The sequence below is a fragment of the Chiloscyllium plagiosum genome, unplaced genomic scaffold (assembly GCF_037043375.1).
Source record: "Chiloscyllium plagiosum isolate Xiang-an unplaced genomic scaffold, Cpla_swu_hap1 HiC_scaffold_17, whole genome shotgun sequence".
Taxonomy (NCBI): Eukaryota; Metazoa; Chordata; class Chondrichthyes; order Orectolobiformes; family Hemiscylliidae; genus Chiloscyllium; species Chiloscyllium plagiosum.
In genome coordinates, this window is record NW_028270155.1 from 52,748,165 (window position 1) to 52,772,731 (window position 24,567).

Below are 24,567 nucleotides of genomic sequence, written 5' to 3' on the forward strand. Positions count from 1 at the left end.
AAGGTATTTATCCCCTTTTGCTTTGATATCACAAAATGAGAGACCAATATTTTCCAAAGGTATTTGTATGGAATATGCTGTCTGCCTAGCCAGCATTCATTATCCATCCCTGTTTGTCCTGAGTAAGGTGGACTTGAGTGTTTTCTTAAACTGCTGCAGTCTTTGGGATGTATAGTGCTCATTCCAGGATTGTGACCCAGTGACAGTGAAGGAGCTTCATTATATTCCAAGTCAGAGAGGAATTTGGAGATGCTGGCATTCCCCTGCATTTGCTATTCTTGTCTTTCAACAAAAGTCAGAATGGGTTATAGTACTGGACTTTAGGGCATGCTTGTCATCAGAAGGTGGAATTGGAAGTTTAGAAATTTCCTGACTTCATGATCTTGCTGGCTGGTGGTATTTTTACCCACAAGTTACAAATATAACCTGGAATCAGATCTGCAAGACTCCCACTTCATCTGAAGAAATATCAACCCAGTTTGTACAGATCAGTATCAAATCCCATCACGTCATGGCCCCTTACTATGGTCATTCTCACTTCAAATCCACTCACTCCCTTAAGCCTCCATCTGTTTGCTCCATCCTTTCATGCCCTCACCTCCCCAAGTGCCTCAAATCCTTCACTCCTCCTCACCTTGCACAGATTCTCATATCCCCTTTCAGCCTCTCACTCCTCAACCGTTTTCCCTGTTTCATCACCTTTCAACACCCCTTAACCCCTCCAACTCCAAACCCCCTTACCTGAGACCATTCATCCAATATCCACTTTATAAACATAACTCATGAACCTATTATGACATATGAATGCCAATAAATCTGTCAAAATGAAAACCATCACTTCCTCAGGCATTAGAAAAATGAGCATCTTCTTAGGAATTATAAACTTTTCAAAATAAACAACTGTACACTCCCCAGGACAGCTACATAAACAAGCCATGCATTCACAATCCATTAGCACATTTGAAGACAGCTAATACCTCAAATATCTTTCTACGTTTTCAAACAGCAAACAAAATTGTTTTGTAAAACCATGGGTACTGTGTTAGAACGTAACCATTGATCTCATATTCAGCTATGTTTTCCACATTGCACTTTGTGAAATAGTACTTAATTCAGTGGATGATCTATCGTAATGCATCCAAAGATTTTGCTACTCTTACAATGCTGTCCTTTCACAGACATCTTGTCAGTTGTCACTTGGAACAGTCTGACAACCTCATTACTTAATGGTCACTTGCCTTTGCCAGCCATGGTCCTGTCATCACTTGCTTTACCAAACAGAGATATAACCCTGGCTACTGTATTTCATGATGAATTGTAAAATGGGAAACACTTTTTTGACTTATCTTTCAGACTCTTTCCAATTCTCATCCCTAACATTTCCATTCATCAGATGTAAGTTATGAAAGCCTCTAAAATATGGTGACCTCGCTGAAAATTGTCAAAGTTCTGAAATCTCTGCTTCCAGAATGGCACTGGCAACTTTCTTATAGGAGGGAATGGGGTTCCCAAACTTCCACCTTTCTTGCTCTGCTGAAGGTAGTGAAAGGGAGAATTGGGAGCAGGATGTTAAATCCATACTCCAGTTATCAAATTTCCTCCTGCTTGATACCATGCCAAGATCTGACCCTTAATCTCCAAGCTCTTTAGTATTGAAACATTCAGTCATAGAGCTTACACTAGTTTTCAGGTAAGCCAATGAAAAGGCAGAATGGAAAAAAAAAACTCTCTATGACTTTCCCTTTGAGAATCTCTCCTGGTGTTAGAAAATCAATACTGAGGAGAACTGAAAGAAGCTTGTGACCCCTTGACCATCCTCCCTCACTGGCAGAGAGAAGAGACACAAACTGAGACAAAAATATTTCTTCAAGAAATACCAGAAATTTTGCTTTCCTTTTAAAAAAAGTGAAGTACTGTTTTAATTAAAATAGCACAGCTTCAAGATATGTGGAAATTGGCAAGAAGTATTACCAATAATGTTACCAGGGAATTCTACTTTAATAAGTCTGTCAAAAGCAAATGACCTTCTCAGAAGTGAATGTGCTGTTATTATGCTAGGCTCTTAAACTGCAGGTAAATTTCAAACTGTTTCTAACCATGGAAATATTCTTTGTAACTTCAAACACAATTAGGCTTCAGTTGCCCTTCAAGTATCTTTAAATTATTCACACTAAGCGATACATCTATTCAAAAGATTTTTTTAAACTTTAACAGATACTTAAAAATTTATTTTGGAAACTTCCCTTTTCTCTGTAGTTATTCACATAATTTTCCATCCAATTTTGTCTTGCAAATAAAGGCCAGAGACAGGACCTGGAAAGTAAACAAAGAACATGAGAAGATTGTCAGATCTAAAATATAATTAAAGAAATATTACAAAATAGCTATGAAAGGATTATAGGATTTATTTCTTGTTCTTGGCACTTGAAGGCTAATTCATTTGAACAGCTCCATTTTATTCAGCTCAAATGTCTTAAGTAATTTGATTTTATTTGCTTGAAAGGAATATGTCAATTTGAACAGAGTTAGAATTCAAGCCTCGATATAATAAAGGCAAGTACATGTTTCCTGCTAATTTTAGTTTGTTAAGAAAGGAGGTGTGTTAGAATGCATAGTACAGAAAACATTAACCAATTTCTGAGAGCTACAAAAGTCAGAGTATGGTAAAGATTAAATACCTAAACATGAGTAACAAAGCTTTTACACTTATGCTTCAAATGATATGCATACTTCTCAAGTTTATCACCTGGACAATAATATTCCAGGGCTGATTGCTCACTCTTAAAAGGACATGTTCAACTTTCATCCAATTGCTGTCAAATAATTACAATCAAAGATTTTTTATCAAGGTCTCAGTGAGTAGAGTCATTTATTTTCTTTCCTTTAGTATTTTCCACATACTGTAGCAGTTATTAAAACAGTGTCATTTGGAAAAATAAAGGTGTCTGCAATGGATTTTTTCCTGCCAAATAACAGGATAACTGTGCCAAAGATTGGCTCCTCGAGGTGTCAAAGTCTAGTCCATAATGCTTTACACACAAGCAGGGATTATTGTAACTTTATAAAAAGCATCAAACAGTGGCCCAAGGTATATCTGATGAACAGGTGTAGTGCATTTTTGTTCTAACCCTGTGCTCACTGACGGAGGTATGATAACCAGCCTAACAAGTTCTTAAGACCATACGAGACAAATAGTTGCCTTGACTTGCAGAACTGCTGGATATGATTATACACAACTCGAGAGATTTACAATTCTACAAGGAATTAAACTTTTTTCTTGTGGTTAGATTTATGGAACTGGGCATCAAGTGATAGACAACAATTTCCTGGCCTAACTGAAAATGTGTTGCAACTTTTGGCAAAACCATCAAATAATCTGAACGGGCGAGAATTGAGATTAGCCAATTCTGTGGAATGTAATTGACCTAAATAACAGATTTTCCTTCTCAAAAAAAAGAACTATAGTATTGCATTTATTCAGTGATTCAAAGGTAAAGTGGATTACTTTTGTCAGCCGAAAGCAAGATGTATTTCAGAAAGAAAGCTACGAATAACAAAGAGAGGAAGCCTAAAACCATGTAATGTGAGAAAAAATGAGCATTGGAAAAATAAGATCTACCCTATTTGGACTTTGTCTTATTGTCTCAAATTATAAACCCATTAAACCATATTGTTCACGGTTTTTGGCATTTCAAGAAATAGAAGAGTCCTCCTTTTAAGTGCTAAAGTCATGAAAAAAATGATAGTCAATTCTACGCAATTTGTCTAAAGGAGCTCATTACATTAATATCTCTTCCCACTTATTCCTCCCCTCTCTCTCTCTCTCTAAACAAACTCTATTTTGAGCAAGTGATGTGGTTGACAACACTCACATTTAACTAGTTGGCAGATCCTTGCCTGTGAATACAAGTTTCAGCTAAATCCAAGTGTTCATTTGCATCCCATGTGGTCATTCTCTGCCAATATTTATTTAGTCTTTAGGAATGTGGGACTGTGGGAGGAAATTAAATGAGGTGAGAAAGAAATTTCATTTTCCAGATTTCAGATTTTGCTTTGTAATCATTGAAAAACTGTCAGCCATTTGTTTTCATTGCAACTGTCCAACTGACAGCAACTTCTATCGGTCATCCACGTGCAGTTATATGGAGAAACCCAAAGTTTAATGGCAGTGATTCCTTGCCCTACCACAGAGTGCATTGTTAAAAAAACTACACTCAAGTTTTGGAGAACTCCTACTTTTTATATTTTCAGTATCACTGTCAAAATCATTAAAGTGTAACATTGTATTTTTCAGCATTCAAAGCTATAATTACTTCAGAATAAGCACTATGGCTCTGCAAAAACTGATTGGGTGTTTGTGGAATGCTAAATTCCTGCATTTTGATCAAAATTGCATAGATTTTTCATCTTTCTTTAATTATTTCATGTTATTTCAGCTTCTTCCTACGTGTATACGTAAAATATAATGCTTCCTGGTTTGCTGTCTATTAGATTCCTTCAATGTGACTGGTTGCTTAATGTTGTTGAACACATCATTGTTTTTGGATGCAGAAAAATTGCTATTGCGTATATAAGAATAAAATTAATGTCCGTCCCACAGAGGTCACGAGAATCTTGTTGACACTTTTCAGTCAGTTCAGTGGGGAACACCATCATTTCGCTGCTCACCACAAAACCTAAGCTATTACATTTTAGTTTTTCCATGAGGTTTTCATTAAATGATATTTCATCTGTAAAATATATTTCCATAAGGAACGTGGATAGGCTAGTCAAATTTGCTTAAAATGTACTGCAGTGTTCTTTTTGAAAGCAAATGATTTATTTCTGTTTTCCTACAATCTAAGCTTAGGGGACAAAGGTTCACTGGGAATCACAGCTAAATAATGGAAGAATGATGTGGGAAAGATCATATTAGCATTCTTACTGGATTACAGATCATATACTGTATTTTAAAGTGTCACTTAGGCATGCCAAACTTTGTAGTTCAACTTGCATAGTATTCAGTTCCAGCTCTGGAGGTCATCTTTTATCAGACTGTAAAAGACTATTACTGTAGGAATTAAAAAAGACATTAATCACCCAAATCTGATGCTTACTTGTTATTGGTTTGATTTAATTTTAATCCATCATCAATAAATAGTGTATTTGCATTTGATTCAGTCACACCATTCTGTCCTAGTTAGATAAATATGTTCATAATATTTCAGAAGTGAGACAGAACAAAGGTGTGTGTGTGTGTGTGAGTGGGAAACATGAGGTAGGGGTGGTGGGGGAGTGCTTTGGAAACAAGACTTCAGACAGGAAACTAAGTAGATAGCCCCACAAACCCTATCTAACAGGTGAGCAGTTGTGGAAAATAGAAACTTCTGCCCCCAAATTGGTACAAAGCAAGTTTTCTTTTGGCCTCTGCCCAGCCCTTGCTCAAAGTTCAGCTCCCTCCTCCTCCACATGCACCACAGGTCCCTTTTGTAAGACTTGATTCCTATTACATAGATTTTTCAATGGGAACACATTGCAGGAATAAATCTGTTCAGTTTGCAGTATGCCTGCTTTTCTACCCATTTGTTTTAATTATTGGAAAACTTGAAGTTACATAAGGGCACATGCAAATCTTTGTCCTTCAATTCTGATTGCAGTGATAAAATCTTACATAGTTCATTCACAAATTGCCCGTAAATATTTTGTGATATGCACCACATTCTCAAGGGCAGGGAGGCAATGACATTGTGCTAATATCACTGGACCAGTAATCCAAAGCCTCATTTTAATGTCACAAACAAAAACAGAAGTTGCTGGAAAAGCTCATCAGGCCTGGCAGCGTCTAGGGAGAGAAATCAGATGTAACATTTTGGATCCAATGACTCTTCTTCAGAACATTCATTTTAATGTTCTGGAAACATTGGTTCAAATTTTACCATGGAAACTGGTGGAATTTAAATTTAATAAAAGTCTGCAATTTTAAAAAATCATTCTGCTGCAGAATCACGTGAAGGTCAGGCCAGTAGATCATGTTCACAAAAGGGCATTAGTGAACCAGATGAATTTCATAATAATTGACAATGATTATATAGTAGGAGAAAGTGAGGACTGCAGATGCTGGAGATCAGAGTTGAGAGTGGAGTGCTGGAAAAGCACAGCAGGTCAGGCAACAGCCTGAAAAGTCGATTCTCCTGTTCCTCAGATGCTGCCTGAGCTGCTGTGCTTTTCCAGCACCCTACTCTCGACAATGATTACATAGTCACCATTAGACTGACTTATTTTTCCATTGCAGATTTTGTTGAATTTTATTGAACCCACAGCAATGTGGTTAAAGCTGAACTGCTGTCTGACAATTACAAATTGGCATTAAATGTTTGCCAAGCCAGTGACACCCACATCGCATGAAAAAGTAAAAGGAGAAAATATTTTGTGTGGTGCTCCCATTTAAGAATGAATTCCAAAATGCCTACAAATAGCAAGTCTGATTTAGTAATAACAAAGTGTAATAGAGAAGTGGGAAAACCATTGAACAATATACTTTATCTATAAAACCATATGACCATAAGACATCGGGGCAGAAATTAGGCCATTCAACGTATCGAATCTGCTCTGTCGTTCAAACATGGCTGATACGTTTCTCAACACAATTCTCCCGCTTTCTCCCTATAATCCTTGATCCTCTTGACAATCAAGAACCTATCTATATCCATCTTAAATATACGCAATGGCCTGGCCTCCACAGCCTTCTGTGGCAATCAATTCCATAGATTCACCACTCCCTGGTTAAAGACGTTCCTCTTTTTCTCCGTTCTAAAAGGCCTTCCCTTTACTCCATCTGTGACTTCCTACCAATTCAAAGCACCGGAATGTATTGATGTAAATTTTATCAATGTTGGTGAAAGCTTTATTTTCTTTTGCTGAGGGAGATATGCTGATGTTATTCATAGCTGAAAAATGTGCTGCTGGAAAAATGCAGCAGGTCAGGCAGCATTCAAGGAACAGTAGAATCGACGTTTTGGGCATAAGCCCTTCTTTAGGAATGAGGAAGGTGTGCCAAGCAGGCTAAGATAAAAGGTAGGGAGGAGGGACTTGGGGGAGGGGCGTTGGGAATACGATAGATGCAAGGAGGTTAAGGTGAGGGTGGTAGGCCGGAGAGGGAGGTGGGGGCGGAGAGGTCGGGAAGAAGATTGCAGGTCAAGAAGACGGTGCTGAGTCTGAGGGTTGGGACTGAGAAAAGGTGGGGGGGACGGGAAATGAGGAAGCTGGAGAAATCTGCATTCATCCCTTGTGGTTGGAGGGCTCCTAGGCAGAAGATGAGGCGGGGGAGTTAAAGTTTTCAGCCACGGGGCGGTTGGGTTCGTTGGTGCTGGTGTCCCAGAGGAGTTCTCTGAAATGTTCCGCAAGTAGGCGGCCTGTCTCCCCAAAGTATAGGAGGCCACATCGGGTGTAGTGGATGCAGTAAATGATGTGTGTGGAAGTAAGGGGGGAGGTGTGGGTGCACGTTTTGCATTTCTTGCGGTTGCAGGGGAAGGTGCTGGGAGTGGAGGTCCAAGAACTCCCTCCCTATGTTCAGGACACCACCCACACCCTCCAGCTCCTCCATGATTTTCGCTTCCCTGGCCCCCAACGCCTTATCTTCACCATGGACATCCAGTCCCTATACACCTCCATCCCCCATCACAAAGGCCTCAAAGCCCTCCGCTTCTTCCTTTCCCGCCGAACCAACCAGTACCCTTCCACTGACACCCTCCTTCGACTGACTGAACTGGTCCTCACTCTGAACAACTTCTCTTTCCAATCCTCCCACTTCCTCCAAACCAAGGGAGTTACCATGGGCACCCGCATGGGCCCCAGCTATGCCTGCCTCTTCGTTGGATCTGTGGAACAGTCCACCTTCCACAGCTACACTGGCACCACACCCCACCTTTTCCTCCGCTTCATCGATGACTGTATCGGTGCTACCTCGTGCTCCCACGAGGAGGTTGAACAGTTCATCCACTTTACTAACACCTTCCACCCCGACCTTAAATTTACCTGGACCGTCTCAGACTCCTCCCTCCCCTTCCTAGACCTCTCCATTTCTATCTCGGACGACCAACTCAACACGGACGTTTACTATAAACCGACTGATTCGCACAGCTACCTAGATTACACCTCTTCCCACCCTGCCCCCTGTAAAAACGTCATCCCATATTCCCAATTCCTTTGCCTTCGCCGCATCTGCTCCCAGGAGGACTGTTTCCAATACCGAACAACCCAGATGGCCTCCTTCTTCAAAGACCGCAATTTCCCCTCAGACGTGGTTGATGATGCTCTCCACCGCATCTCATCCACTTCTCGCTCCTCCGCCCTTGAACCCCGCCTCTCCAATCGCCACCAGGACAGAACCCCACTGATCCTCCCTACCACCTCACCAACCTCCAGATACATCGTATCATTCTTCGTCATTTCTGCCACCTCCAAACAGACCCCACCACCAAGGATATATTTCCCTCCCCACCCCTATCAGCGTTCTGGAAAGACCACTCCCTCTGCGACTCCCTTGTCAGATCCACACCCCCCACCAACCCAACCTCCACTCCCGGCACCTTCCCCTGCAACCGCAAGAAATGCAAAACTTGCGTCCACACCTCCACCCTCACTTCCCTCCAAGGCCCCAAGATTTCCTTCCATATCCATCAGAAATTCACCTGCACCTCCACACACATCATTTACTGTATCCGCTGCACCCGATGTGGCCTCCTCTACATTGGGGAGACAGGCCGCCTACTTGCGGAACATTTCAGAGAACACCTCTGGGACACCCGCACCAACCAACCCAACCACCCCGTGGCTGAACACTTTAACTTCCCCTCCCACTCCGCCAAGGACATGCAGGTCCATGGCCTCCTCCATCTCCAGACCCTGACCACACAACACCTGGAGGAAGAGCGCCTCATCTTCCGCCTAGGAACCCTCCAACCACAAGGGATGAATGCAGATTTCTCCAGCTTTCTCATTTCCCCTGCCCCCACCTTTTCTCAGTCCTTGGACTCAGCACTGCCTTCTTGACCTGCAATCTTCTTCCTGACCTCTCCGCCCCCACCCCCCTCTCCGGCCTATCACCCTCACCTTAACCTCCTTCCACCTATCGCATTTCCGATGCCCCTCCCCCAAGTCCCTCCTCCCTACCTTTTATCTTAGCCTGCTTGGCACACCCTCCTCATTCCTGAAGAAGGGCTTATGCCCAAAACGTCGATTCTCCTGCTCCTTGGATGCTCCCTGACCTGCTGCGCTCTTCCAGCAACACATTTTTAAGCTCTGATCTCCAGCACCTGCAGTCCTCACTTTCTCCTCCTTGATGTTATTCATAGCCAAGTACAAACATTCTGACTGTTGTTTCCGCCTTGGTTGTGGTCACGTAATTGGCTGCTGCATTAGATTGGCCGATTCATAAGTGCAAATATTCATTTGTTTCATATTCACTGACTTTAATGACTAGTTCTATATTTGATGACAATAGACATTTTTGATTCACCTTAAAACAAGGCATTTGTTTGTCCCTTGCAATTTCTAACGCAGATGCAGATGGCTATCTGTGAGATGTTTGTGAGAAACCAACATGGGAAACATTGCATGTAATTTTTTTCATGCACTTGTGAACATTTTTTCTATTGGAGAACTGACTTAAGAGGAAGTGGCTTTTTGAAAACAGTCAACAAGTCAGTGTGAATGGTAATCAGAAACCAACACATTTTGTCATGTCAAAGTACTATCTCCAGTGAACTATCTATTTCGGTTCTGAATGTCTTGTGCCAGGTTGTTTTATATTGTTATGATTTTTTGTTTAGAAAAACTGAACCTGTAATGAAAACTTATTCCTATTCGCAGCAAAGATGTTCGCTGTGAGTTTGGTAGTGAATGCTGCCACCCAATGGAAATCCGAGGTACTGTCACTACATCTGCCTGTTGAGAGATTTCCACCGTCGGAAGTCATTTTCCGAAATGCCATTTATCTAAATTAATCAAGTAATTGGTTCAGTGGATGTCCCAGCAAGGCCTGTACATAATTCCATTACAGTGGTAAACACAACACACTTATTTTTAATTACTCAATTGTACTTATCTTCAATCTTCATTGTGTTATTCCACAGATATATTGGATCCTTCATATTGACATTAGAAAAATTTTCAACAATTACACTAGCTTAATCAGATTTTTTACTGCTTGAGACATATTAAAGGATTGTAATTGTAATTTCAGCTTGATTGTTTTGTTTCTGTTACTACTGATGAAAATGTCACTTTCCTGCAATTTCTTTTTAATTGTGACACATTTCAATTTTTAAAAATCACCCTTTTTGGAGAAAGCAGAATAATATGCTTTTTTATTCCTCATGAACAAGTGCCTAATATTTGAAATAGTTAGATGAACAGAAGGGTGCACATTCATTGAAAGTAAGATAGGACATCACAATTTGCAACTGCGCAGAGATTAGACATGTTCATCAGGGATCATTGTATGTTACTGCCATTACTCTGTGTTACTCTTTTACAAGATTGCAATGATAAGTGCTTTTAAAACCATCACATGGGATCTCAGCAAGGGGTAGGTTCTCTTTGGAAAGGTAATGATTTTACCATTAAATCCGAGAGTATACCTCATGATAGGTAATTCAAATATTTATATGTATGTGTCAACTTTGCATGGATATTTAGAATCAAAACGTAATGAGTTTCAACCATCTCCATCACCACCACCACCACCATCACCCCACTTGAACCCACCCTTTCCCAGCAGTCATGCAATTTAATTCTCCTTCAAAGAAATCCATACTTGAAGTGTGTAATTGAAAACCGTGATTGAATTTGCCTCACCTTTAGGTAGTGTTTCCCCAATGCGAACCACTTGCTGTATAAAGAAGTTATTCTTCATGCCATCTTTGGTTCATTTGTCAATCACTTTAAATTGTTGGCTTCTGGTTCTCAACCCTTCTATACTGCAAACAGTTTCTTAGTCTCAGACATACTCAGTCTAGTATCCCTCATGATTTTGGAAATCTCTATCTAATTGCCTTTTGAACTTTTCTTCTCTCAGAAGAATATCCCCAGCATTTCTAAGATAGCCACATAACTGAAATCTACCATCTTGTGATGAGAGATGTGTGATTCAAAACACTTTCGTTCTTGGATTTTAAATTAGAGAAATAATAGATTGGCTACTTGCTGAAGGGTTTTAAAAATAACTACATCAGACCATAAAACCATAAGACATTGGAGCAGAATTTGGACTTTTTGCCATTGAGACTGCTCTGCCACTTGATCATATCTGATATGTTTCCAACCCCATTTCCCTGCCTTCTCCATGTAACCCTTGTACCCATACCAATCTTAAATGCACTCAATGACTTGGCCTCCACAGTCCTCTGTGGCAATGAGTTCCAAAGATTTACTACCCTCTGATTGAAGAACTTCCTCCTCATCTCAGTTCTAAAGGGTTGTCCCTTCACTCTGAGGCTGTGCCCTGGAGTCTAATCTCTCCTATTGGCGGAAGCATCTTCTTCATGTCCATTCTATCCAGGCCTCTTAGTATTTGGCAAGTTTCAAGGAGATCTCCCAATATCCTTCTAAAATCTATCAAATACAGGCCCAGAGCCCTCAAAAGCTCTTCATATTACAAATCCTTCATCCCCAGGATCATTCTTGTAAACTTTGTTTGATCCCTTCCAATGTCAGCACATCTTTCCTTAGATACGTGGGACAAAACTGCTCACAATAGTCCAAATGCAATCTGACCAGAGGTACACCCCTGCTCTTGTATTCTAGCCTCCTTGAAGTAAATGCTAATATTGCATTTGTCTTCCTAACTGCCAACTGAACCTGCATATTAACCTTAAAAGAACTCTGAAATAGTACCCCAAGTCCCTTTGTGCTTCAGATTTCCAAAGCCTTTCCCCTTTTAGAAAATAGTCTGCGCTCTATTTTTCTTACCAAAGTGCATAACCTCACACTTTTCCACATTATATTCTATTTATCATTTCTTTGCCCTCTCTCCCAACGTGTCCAATCCTTCTCCAGGCGGAACTGACTTTCGGCAGGATGCTACTCACGCCGCCCGACATATTAAGAACACAAAGAGCATAAGCATAAGAGCATAAGACATAGGAGCGGAAGTAAGGCCATTCGGCCCATCGACTCCACTCCGCCATTCAATCATGGCTGATGGGCATTTCAATTCCACTTACCCGCATTCTCCCTGTAGCCCTTAATTCCTTGTGACATCAAGAATTTATCAATTTCTGCCTTGAAGACATTTAGCCTCCCAGCCTTCACTGCACTCTGTGGCAATGAATTCCACAGGCCCACCACTCTCTGGCTGAAGAAATGTCTCTGCATTTCTGTTCTGAATTTACCCCCTCTAATTCTAAGGCTGTGTCCACGGGTCCTAGTCTCCTCGCCTAACGGAAGCAATTTCCTAGCGTCCACCCTCTCCAAGCCATGTATTATCTTGTAAGTTTCTATTAGATCTCCCCTTAATCTTCTAAACTCCAATGAATACAATCCCAGGATCCTCAGCCGTTCCTCATATGTTAGACCTACCATTCTAGGGATCATCCATGTGAATCTCCGCTGGACACGCTCCAGTGCCAGTATGTCCTTCCTGAGGTGTGGGGACCAAAACTGGACACAGTACTCCAAATGGGGCCTAACCAGAGCTTTATAAAGTCTCAGTAGCACACCAGTGCTTTTATATTCCAACCCTCTTGAGATAATTGACAACATTGCATTCGGTTTCTTAATCACGGATTCAACCTGCATGTTTACCTTTAGAGAATCCTCGACTAGCAGACACTTCATGGTGTCTTTGTCAGAGTCCTCCAAGTCCCAATGAATGAGGGACAAAGGTAAACTCTCATTTGTGTGTGATGTGAAGGTTGACTGGTTACATCACCGAGGAGCTGTTTCCTTACTGGCATTCCCCACACAAGTCCATTGGAACCATGGCCAATGGATCCAGCTACAGCAGGGGTTATGGTCACTGTTGGTTTGGCAAAATGAAGGCACGGAGAAATTGAGGAGGAACAAATTCTCCAGTGAGCCTGGGGCCACAGCAGCCTCTGCATGTAGTCAGGCTTCCATTTAGTCAGTGAATGGGTTATCAGTGATCACTGGCAGTAGGTCTTCCAGATTTGCACCGGATACTCCAGAAGTTGCCATGATCTTTATATCTTCGATAACTCTCAGGTTCCTGCTTCATTTCAAAAGCTGGATACCTGACAAGGATGGCTGCTAAGAAACAAGGGCTACCCTCTGCTATTGTGGCTGATGACTCGACTGAGGCTGAGTGTTGATATGATGCAGCCCAGTCTTTCATCATGACTGTCATAGGGCAGGCAATAGGCTTCCTAAGGACAAGGTTCTGAAGTTTTGGATCAATCGTTGGTTGGGGGTTGGAAGGTGGTGGTTGATGGCCATGGACTACACTCCAGGCACAGTGTGCCACATAATCCCAGCATTTGCGCTCTGCACAATTGGATCAGGAAATGTTGCGATGTGATGGATGTTGAAGAGCATATTGGCAATAACAAACCACACAGGAATTAAATGATACACAATTCCAATAGATAATGGAACAATTGTGTAAAGGAACCTGTTGGAGCCCGCAGAGAAAAACCCTCCATAAAACCTCCTAGAATTGACTCTTGGCTGATTTTTGGTAAAGTTCAACACATGGTTCCAAATCAGGATGGTGTACAGTTGGCAGGGAATTTGCAAATGGATGGTCTCCCTGTGCATTTGCTGTTCTTGTCTTTCTAAGTGGTAGAGTTTGTAATTTGGAAGGTACTGTCAGAGGTGCCTTGGCGAGTTATTAACATACATCTGTACTCACTCAGGCAAGTGGGGAATATCCTGTTGTATGCAATATTATCAGAATGCCTATGAGGTGCTTGTGCACATTTGATGGAAACTGAAAGCTTATTTAACAAATTGTGAAAGTCTCAGAGGGTAATCTTCACTTGTAACATTGGCAGTAAATGAACAATAGCAAACCTTACACAAAAAGAAATCCTGTGGAATATATAATGGGTAGTTGATCCACCACTTTCCATCTCTGTCGAAATTGAACATATTGCCCATTGAGTATTTGATTACTATGCATGTCCCTTGGGTTCTGTGTAGTTTTCTAATTCTCTCTCACATTAATCACTCCCTTTTAAACCAATCCAACAATTTTCGCACACAACATGGTCCCTTAACATCTGAGAGAGTGGCATGTGTGGCCCTCCTACTATTTAAGTTCTACTTTGAAAGGTTACAGCCTTGTAATTAATGGAGTAACAATTTAGCCCAAAGAAGTGTATTCCTATTGTCCAATCTCATCACAGCATGTATCATGGGACTTGTATAATCCCACTGCTTTTTCCTAATACTTCACTTGCTATATTTTTTACACCATTTATCTTACAGAAAATAAAAACAGTTTTTTTCAATTATGCCTCATTCACTTCTTTGCAGTTATATTGGTATCTACATTGTTTTTTTTTTCCTTTTTTGGGGGTATCTATATTAAGGGTGCAACACTGACACTGCCAAAGGTGTACTGGTATACACAGAGGCCAAAGTGCAGATTGATAGGCTCCGTGATTACTTACAAAGCATTCTCTAGGAAACTAGCTTGGTGCAATTCTTGTATGAAGAATTCCCAGCTAAACATTTTGAAGTTTGGCGGAGTTAAGTATCTCGGTAGCTGGGTTAGATGCATGAAAAGCTGCAGATATATCTGTCCATGACAGTGTCAGTACAGTGACCACCACACATTCCCTGTGGAGACACAATCCTGCTTTCGCAATGAAAATAACCTCCATCATGTTGTGTGGCACTATCACCGGGCTAAATGGGACAGACTTTGAACAGATCTAGTAACTCAAGATTGGGCATTCAGGAGGCACTATGGGCCAACAAGAGCAGCAGAACTGTACTCCAGTACAATCTGTAACCTTGTGGCCTGGCATATCCCCACTTAACCATTACCACCAAACCAGGGGATCAACCCTGGTTTAATGGGGAGTGCAGGAGGGCATGCCAGGAGCAGCACCAGGCATACCTGAAGATGAGGTAGCAACCCGGTGAAACAACAAAACATGATTATTTGCAAGCCAACAGCATAAGCAGCAAGTGATAGACAGTTAAGTGATCCCATAACCAACAGATCTGATCTAAGCTCTGCAGTCCTGCAACATCCAGTCGTGAATGGTGGTGGACAATTAAAAGACTCACCGGAGGAAGAGACTGCACAATATCTCCAACTTCAATGATGAAACAGCCCAACACATCAGGGCAAAAGGTAAGGCTGAAGTAATATTCAGCCAGATGTGGCAAGTGATGATCAATCTCAGCCTCCTCCAGTGGCCACTGCATCACAGATCAACATCCCAGTCTCCAGCGAATTTGATTCGTTCCACATGATATCAAGAAATGGTTGGAGGCACTGGATACTGCAAAAGCTATGGGCCCTGACAATATTCCAGCAATAGTACTAAAGACCTGTGCTCTAGAACTTGTCACTCGTCAAACTCTTCCAGTACAGATACAACACAGGCATCTACCTGACCATGTGAAAATTGCCCAGTTATGTCCTGTGCACAAAAAGCAGGACAAATCCAACCTGGCCAATTACTGCCCCATCAGTCTACTCCCGATCATTTGTGAGGTAATGGGAGATGTCATCAACAGGGCTATCATCCAGCAGACATTTTTTACTCAGCATTTTTAAGTAACAAGTCTGTTACATTTCCATCACTGCAATTACACTGTGAAGTATCTAGTATCTTATCAAGAACTACTGAAATATTGGGAAATGGATTAATTATACGTGACAGTCTATCGAAACAGAGTTTCAATCTTATATCCTCATAATCATCACTCCGTTCCTTGAGTAATCAAAGCACTTTGACAGAAATGTTAGATAAAAATGGTGCCACACAGACATTACAAAGATTTGGATGTTATAATTCAGAGAAACAGAAATACTTGGATAATAAGCGTGCAATATTAAAAATGCTTAAACTTCAAATTAGTGACAACTATCTCACATTATGGTTTTGTATTTTATGATTAATATATTAATTACAATTCTATATAACTCAAGTTGTTGCTGTCTTTAATCTAACAGAGAATTGTTTTACCAACTCATATATCAAATCATATTTCTCTTTCTGTTATTTTGATTTGAAATTGCTTTGGAAACAATTTTTATCATCTTAAACTGATCTTCTTCCTTAATTTAAGATTTAACGGAGTAGGTTAGTGAAAGAATTGAAAGAAGGTACATGCGTTCTCATACTAATGATGTGTATGGGCCGAATCTAAATGCAAAACCATATCTTAAATAAATATTGTAAAACTCCTGTGGAATGAAGAACAGTGCACTGAAGCTATGTACAGCCATGGAGTATACTCTGAGATATTGGGGATTGCTGGCCAAGGTGGAGCCCAACAGAGCAAGCAATGAGCAGGAGGCGTTAGATACCCACTCTGACTTTCACCTCAATTAATTTCTATTCAGTCTGTGGGAGAATGGGACACACCCTATCAGTGAGTTGAGGTAAGGTACTAAAGAGATAGAAATACCTATCTTCCTGGTGGTGGAAATTGAAAAAAAAAGAAAGAGATAGAAATACTTGAAATTCTCAAAGTCCGTTTCAGAGTCTGTGACAATGTCTATCACATCAAAGTATCCTATAAGTAGCCGCTAAAGTATAATGAATTACATCTTGTTCACTACAAGGGAGACTATTCCAGTTAAAACAAGAAGTGTCTTCCTTTCTGATGCTGGATGGAGCAAGTTTCCCACAGTTAAAGAGGATATTGGCAGTAATTTTCATTATGAGCCGCAGCCCACACTGTGAAGTAAGCAGGCACACTAATATAACATCTTCCCCAGATTTGCACTGCCTCAGCTTTAAGGTGGCACAGCGGCAAACACTGCTGCCTCAGAAGGGCCTTGATTACAGCTCTGGGTGACCTGTCCGTTTGAAGGTAGAGCACACAGGATAGAGTCACCTGGCCCACACATCCCTGGACTCTACGGGATAATTTAGCATGACCAATTCACCCAACCTGCAAAATTTGGCCTGTTGGAGGAAACCGGAGCATCCAGGGAAAACCCACGCATGCATGTGGAGAATGTGCAAACTCTATACAGATGATCACCCGAGGATAGAATCAGATCTGGGCCCCTGGCTCTGTGAGGAAGCAGTGTTAACCACTGAGCCACCGTGCCATCCCAAACTGGTCAGCAGTCGGGCTGTAATTGAATTCAAAACAGATGGAGCCATTCACAACCCACTTGCATTTGTTTCACATGCCATGCTGTGTCTTGTTTTCTGTGCTTTCTTTAAGCAAACTCAAATGGAATATTATCTAATAAGCTGAATAAGTCTGAAAAATGTCAGGTGTTTAATGGTTCAATGGAAGCTGATTGTGAGTGGCCAGTACGACAGGAAGCATGGCAGACTCTGGGGAAAGTGATTGAGGCGTTGTAGGCTTAAACAAAGCTCTAGTATGTGACTACGTGCCAAACTTCACTCATTTTGGATTTTAGAACTTATTTCTCAAGCTTACAAAAACTATTAATTGTTTGAAAGAATACCTTACAAAAGCACTACAGGTCAAGTATGTCAGTGAAAACACCAGTACAGATTCAGACAAGTCCAAGAGCAAAGTTATTGTATAATCCATTCTTAATATTAAATACAAAACAATAGTTGTATAGGAAAGCATTCTTTAGGTACATGTAATCCCACAATTTTTTTCAGCAAATAATTGATCAAGACACTACAATGCTGAAAATAGGCCAGCTGTAACTGTGAAATCTGAATAATATATATCACAAATTACAAATTTTCATGGTTACAATCAACCAAATTTAAAGTGCTGAATTTGATTATTCTGATGCTTAAAAAGTTGTCAAAAATACGAAACATTTTATTTCCCTGTCTTTGTGCCAATATATTACAGTTTCACTCAAATCTTTTCAGGGGCAATGTAAACACATTTGCCTTACAAGTGTTGAAAACCTTTGCTTCTAAATTTCAATGCATATTCTTATGAGCTTGTGCATTTTGGTAGGAAGAATAAAAATATGACATCTTTCTTTGTGAATTAATATTGCAATAGCATTGGGTGTTAATAGGGATGCAAACTGTCAATAAATACCTGAGTTTATTTTTTAGAGAAATATGATAAAAAGCAAAGAAGTTATATTCACCTTATTTCGAGACCACACTTAGAACATAACGGTCTTCAAAATACCAATAGGTTACAATGGTTTAGCAGAAGCTGCAAAATAGATTTACAAGAGTGATTCCAAAATATAGAGATTATAACAATGAGGAAAGAGTAAACAGACGCAGGCATTTTTCTCCAGAAAAGAGGAAGTCAAGGGATAACTTAAAAGAGATCTTTACAGTTTTGAAGGGGTTCAATAAAGTCAATGTAGTGACTTCAGGGAACCTCATGGGGCCTGAACGACATGAGCTACAGTGAGAAATATGGCAGCAAGAACTCCAGTGAAGCCTATCTTTACCATTTAACTAAGTTCCTGGTATTCAGCCAAGATTCTTGCTAGGTGGTGTTCAGTTGCCTATAAGGGGATCTTTGCTTGTTAGTGATACTATTAACTACACATCACATCTCACTAATTTGCAGCTTGCTATCTTACCACCCACTGTTTGCTGAGATGCTGACAATTCTTGACCAGGGAGACAGGGCAGGTACTTGGCAACTCCAACTCACCATTTGCTCCAGTGAGCTCTATATTGGACACCAGGCACCAACATTTCAGGAAGACTCTATAAGCACCAGCCATGAGCCCTATGTCCATGGACATTGACACCTGACGTGCACCACCATCTAGGAGGTCACACGGCACAACTCTGATCTAATTCAATACACTGCTGCATTTTAGTGCTGCAACTCTGTTGCAATGGCAACTATCATTGTAATGATGTAGCAAGGCTACACTGCAGTCAGGACATGCACCAAGTTCATGGAGTAGACCAAGCTGCATCTCCAGACCATTCACTTGCTATTGATGCCCACTTGCTGTGAGCCTACCTTCCGTCTCGTGTGCCTTGCAAGTACCACCTGTGGGATGTCTACCACCTCCATGGTGAAATGACCAATTCCACCAGAGTCACCTCCTTGGCATCAGAGACCTCCATGGAAGCATCTGGCCATCCCAAATCTGTGGCATGTTGACCTAAACCTCATTTACTGATTCCATTGCTCTTGATATGGTCTCCTCTATGTAGAAAGAAAAGACGCCAACTCAGAACGTTTCAGAGAACACCTCTGGGACACATGCACTAAACAACCCCATCACATTGTGGCCAACCACTTCAACTTCCCCTCTCACTCCGCCAAGGACATGCAAGTCCTGGGCCTCCTCCACTGTCAAAACCAAGCCACCCAATGCCTGGAGGAAAAACGCCTCATGTTCTGCCTTGGGACCCTCCCAGCACACACCATCAATGGTTTCCTCATCTTCTCTCCCCCCACCTCATCCCAGATTCAACCCTCCAATTCATTGTACTGTCCTACCTGTCCATCTTCCTCCCACCTATCCACTCCACCCTCCACTCCGACCATCACCATCAACCCCCCCACCTGCATCTACCTATTGCCTTCCCAGCTACTTTCCCCCAGGCCCCACCTCTCCTATTTATCTCCCAGCCCTCTTCCCCTCTCCCCAAATTTCTGATGGAAGGCCTTAGGCCCGAAACATTGATTCTCCTGCTCGAGTGGATGCTGCCTGACCTGCTGTGCTTTTCCAGAGCCATATTTCCGACTCTGATCTCAGCATCTGCAGTCCTCACTCTCTCCTAAATCTCCAAAGCCAACAGGCTCGCTCAATTCTAGCTGTGGACCCTGGGACTGCATCTTAGCATAATGGGAGGGAAAGGAAAATCTTTTGAGGGCACACAGGTGGCATGGGTGACACTTCATTTTAAACATATCGTTACATTTTTAAACAAATTTTTACATCACCAGCTCTGCAAGTGATTGTCACTGTAGCCAAAATAACAAAAATGAAAGTAGAGAGATTATCCATCCTTACAATGACACAATGTTCTAACACTGTCCATAATACCCATTCTAGCATGAAACTTTGTCATGACTGAATGAAAGAGCATTGGACATTGTAAAGGTCCCACATGTTTGTAGCCTTAACTTTTATTTAACAACAAAAATGCATAGAAAGATCCAAGCGTTAAGTGGCATTTACAGTTGGTATTATACAGGGGTTGCTGATCTCAATAATAACAAAACATTTGGAGTCAGTGAAAGATGACACCGTGCAACTCCGTTCCATTGAATGTGGTTCACAATGAAGTCCTCTCTGTTTTTCTTTGGCCAGTGCTGCTTCATTTGTAAAGAGCTGAAGGTGCTATTCTGTCTGAAGAATGTCCCCATTTTCTTACTCAGTACAAAGCTGGGGATCCCAGAGATCCTCATTGTTCCCATTGTTTTGTTGCATTCTGTATTTGTCAGGAGTATAAAAACTAATGATTAAGCACGTGTCCCCTGCCTATACCACACTGGAACAACCCCACAATCATACCACTATGTGAACCTGACGGAGCTGAGGAATATTATGGCACTCTTTATCTCCAGCGAATTAATCCCTTTTACAATTATAGTCCCCTCTGCATCCCAGCGATCTCCATATATGACTTCCTCAGCTTCCCATCGTTTTAATAATCTATCCCTTGACTTTCAGTGAACAAGCTCCCTGGACTGATCATGGCTCACCACTGTCACACTTGGAAAGACAGCCACCACTGATGTGTGACCAGACCCTTGCCTGAACTCAGTGCAACTCGCAGAATGACTCACGGCTATTCCTCTGACTGGTTGCACTGAACCTGCAGGACTATTTGTGGCTGTAAACATATGGAACCCCTGACCCTGACTGGTCAAAGCAACTGACCATGCTAATGCTCCAGTCTAAGATCAGACTCTGCTCTGACTGACTGTAGTGGGCAGCCTGACTGATGACAGTCCCTCTTTCCCCTCCTGTTGAGTTGAGATGTTCAGGACTGCCAGTGGTCTAATTCTCTTTATCATTAAGCGGGCAAGAATTTTCTTGACTGGGGAACAAAGAAGTTGTGGTGGAACGGAATATGTACTTTGCATCAGTTTTCACATTGGAAGACACCAGCATCATACCAGAACTTCAACGGAGTCAGGGGACAGAGGCACGTGTAGTGGCCTCACTAAAGAGAAGGCGCTGGGGAAGCTGAAAAATCCGAAGGTAGATAAATCACCCAGACTTGCACTCCAGAGTTCTAAAGGAGATAGCTGAGGAGATAATAAATGTTTTGTTGGTGATCTTTCCAAAATCAGTGGAGTCATGGAGGGTCACTGAGGACAGGAAAATGTTTAATGTAACACCCCTGTTTAAGAAGACAGGAAACTACAGGCCAGTTAACCTGACCTTGCTTGTTGCTAAGATTTTAAAATCCATTATTAAGGATGAGATTGTGGAGTAGTTGGAAGTCCATGGTAAAATTTGGAGAATTCCTTTTGAAGGGCTACACCCGAAACGTTGATTCTCCTACTCCTCGGATGCTGCCTGACCTGCTGTGCTTTTCCAACATCATATTCTCGACTCTCATCTCCAGCATCTGCAGGTCTCACATACTCCTAGTTATTTTAACCTTACTGCAAAACCTTTTCCAAGAATGCCTACCTTGAAGAAGTTCTCCTCCTCTCCCTCCAACGATCTCAATGAGTCTCTCTCTTACTGCTCCCCCCCCCCGGTCAGCTCCCCAGCCCTGAAGCTCTTTAGCCACGTCCTGAAGCAGACTTGCTATCACATCCAAATCTCCTTCATCAGTGCCTGCCTGCGCAACCAGTTGATCCCTCATGGACTCCGGACTACATTCAGACCAACACAATTTGATCTGATCATGGTAAAATATGTCAGCATGGCTTCATCACGGGAAGGTCAGACCTAACAAGTCTGTTAGAATTCTTTGAGAAGGCTACAAGCAAGTTAGACAAAGGAGAGAAACTGAGTGATCTATTTGGATTTCCAGAAGGATTTTGACAACGTGTGACACAGAAGTTGCTGAATAAGCTAAGTGTTAGGGGCAAAGGCACTTGCATGGATAAAGGTTTGGCTGACTGGCACAAGGCAAAGAGTGGGGATAAAGGGATTGGAGCCAGTAACTAATGGTTCTGCAAGGGTCAGTGTTTGGACAACTATTCATCTTATATATTAATGATCTAGACAAAAGAACTGAGGGCAGTGTTGCTAAGTTTGCAAATGACACAAAGATAGGTGGAGGACAGGTCGTGTTGAGGAGACAGGGAAGCTGAACTGAATTGAATTTATTGTCACATGTACCGAGGCACAGTGAAAAGCTTTGTCTTGTGAGCAATACAGGCAGATCCCAGAGTGAAGTAGCATAGATAAGTAAGTAGTAGGTAAACACCGGCAAAAACAAAAACACAGGTGCAGGTGAATGTTAAGAGTTTGTGAGTCTAACAATAATAGGGTAAAAACTGTTTTGAAACCGGCTGGTGTGTGTGTTCAGGCTTCTGGTAGAGGTTGTAGAAAAACATTACCAGGGTGGGATGGATCTTTGAGAATGCTGGCGGCCTTTCCTTGACAGTGGGCCTGGTAGATGGATTCTATAGATGGGAGGTTGGCCTTTGTGATTGTCCGGGCCGAGTTCACCACTCTCTGTAACCGTCTCCGATCTTGAATGGTATAGTTGCCGTACCAGGTAGTAGTACATCCAGACAGAAGGCTCTTGATGGCAAGGATTATTTGCCATCATGCCAAATTTCCTCAGCTGCCTGAGGAAGAAGAGATATTGTTGGGCCTTTGTAACTAGTGCATCCACATGAAAAGTCCAAGAAATCTTGTTGTGGATGACCACTTCCAGGAGCTTGACAGTCTCCACTCATTCCACCAGAATACAAGCATGGACTACTTTCTAAACGGTGAGAAAATTCGTAAAGCCAAAGTACAGAGGGATCTGGGAGTGCTAGTTGAGGATTCTCTAAAGGTAAACATGCAGGTTGAATCCGTGATTAAGAAAGCGAATGTTGTCAATTATCTCAAGAGGGTTGGAATATAAAAGCACTGTTGTGCTACTGAGACTTTATAAAGCTCTGGTTAGGCCCCATTTGGAGTACTGTGTCCAGTTTTGGTCCCCACACCTCAGGAAGGACATACTGGCACTGGAGCGTGTCCAGCGGAGATTCACACGGATGATCCCTAGAATGGTAGGTCTAACATATGGGGAATGGCTGAGGATCCTGGGATTGTATTCATTGGAGTTTAGAAGATTAAGGGGAGATCTAATAGAAACTTACAAGATAATACATGGCTTGGAGAGGGTGGACGCTAGGAAATTGTTTCCGTTAGGCAAGGAGACTAGGACCCATGGACACAGCCTTAGAATTAGAGGGGGTAAATTCAGAACAGAAATGCGGAGACATTTCTTCAGCCAGAGAGTGGTGGGCCTGTGGAATTCATTGCCACAGAGTGCAGTGGAGGCTGGAACGCTAAATGTCTTCAAGGCAGAAATTGATAAATTCTTGATGCCACAAGGAATTAAGGGCTACGGGGAGAATGCGGGTAAGTGGAATTGAAATGCCCATCAGCCATGATTGAATGGCGGAGTGGAGTCGATGGGCCGAATGGCCTTACTTCCGCTCCTATGTCTTATGCTCTTATGGTCTTATGGCCATTGACATAGGAGACTTTATTTCCAATGTGCGTAACAAATACCATGTCATGCAAATTCAGTAGGAGATTGTTAGTGCGTGAGGATGTCTCAAACCTTGTTGGACAAATAAACACTTACTCCACCCCCTTCTGGTATGGTGACAATCATTATCCATTTTCATTGTGCTTTGGGATTTGGATGGAGGGAAATACAGCTAGTGCTTCACAACGTGAGTAACAGGCTTAGCCTCAATCAGAGTGACCCCTCCTTCTTCCTTTCTCCTTTGAACTCCCTGTTGATCTCATCAGGTTTGAACTTCCACATATTCTCATCCAATGGTTTTACTTAACTGCTCATCTCCCTGAGCCCCAGGCACATACATTAGTTTTGCTACAATGACCCCCATCAAAGCAAGGTGGCTATCGATGACTGCCCTCCTTCGGAATCTCATGTCCCTCAATGCTGTATTGTTGAGTTGTCCTCCTTTGTAATTATTATGCACTCTGCATCCAACTATGCTGTCTCCAATCCCTACAGTTGACTTCCCAACTTGCCCAAGCAATGAACCTGACAGCCTCCCTTTTACTTTCATTGATCACATCACTAGATGGATTATGGCCTTCTCCCTGAATTGTAATGAAATATAATCCATGATTCTGACCCTGATCCTGACCAGCAGCTGACAGATTTTGTCTGAGCCCCCGACTGAGATCAGATATTGCCCTTGACTGACCGACTGACAGCTTGATATAGCTGCACACAATGGTTGGTAGCCATCAGCGTGGGTACAGTTTTCTCTCCCTTCATCTGAGCACAGTGGCTCAGTGGTTAGCATTGTTGCCTCACAGCGCCTAGGACC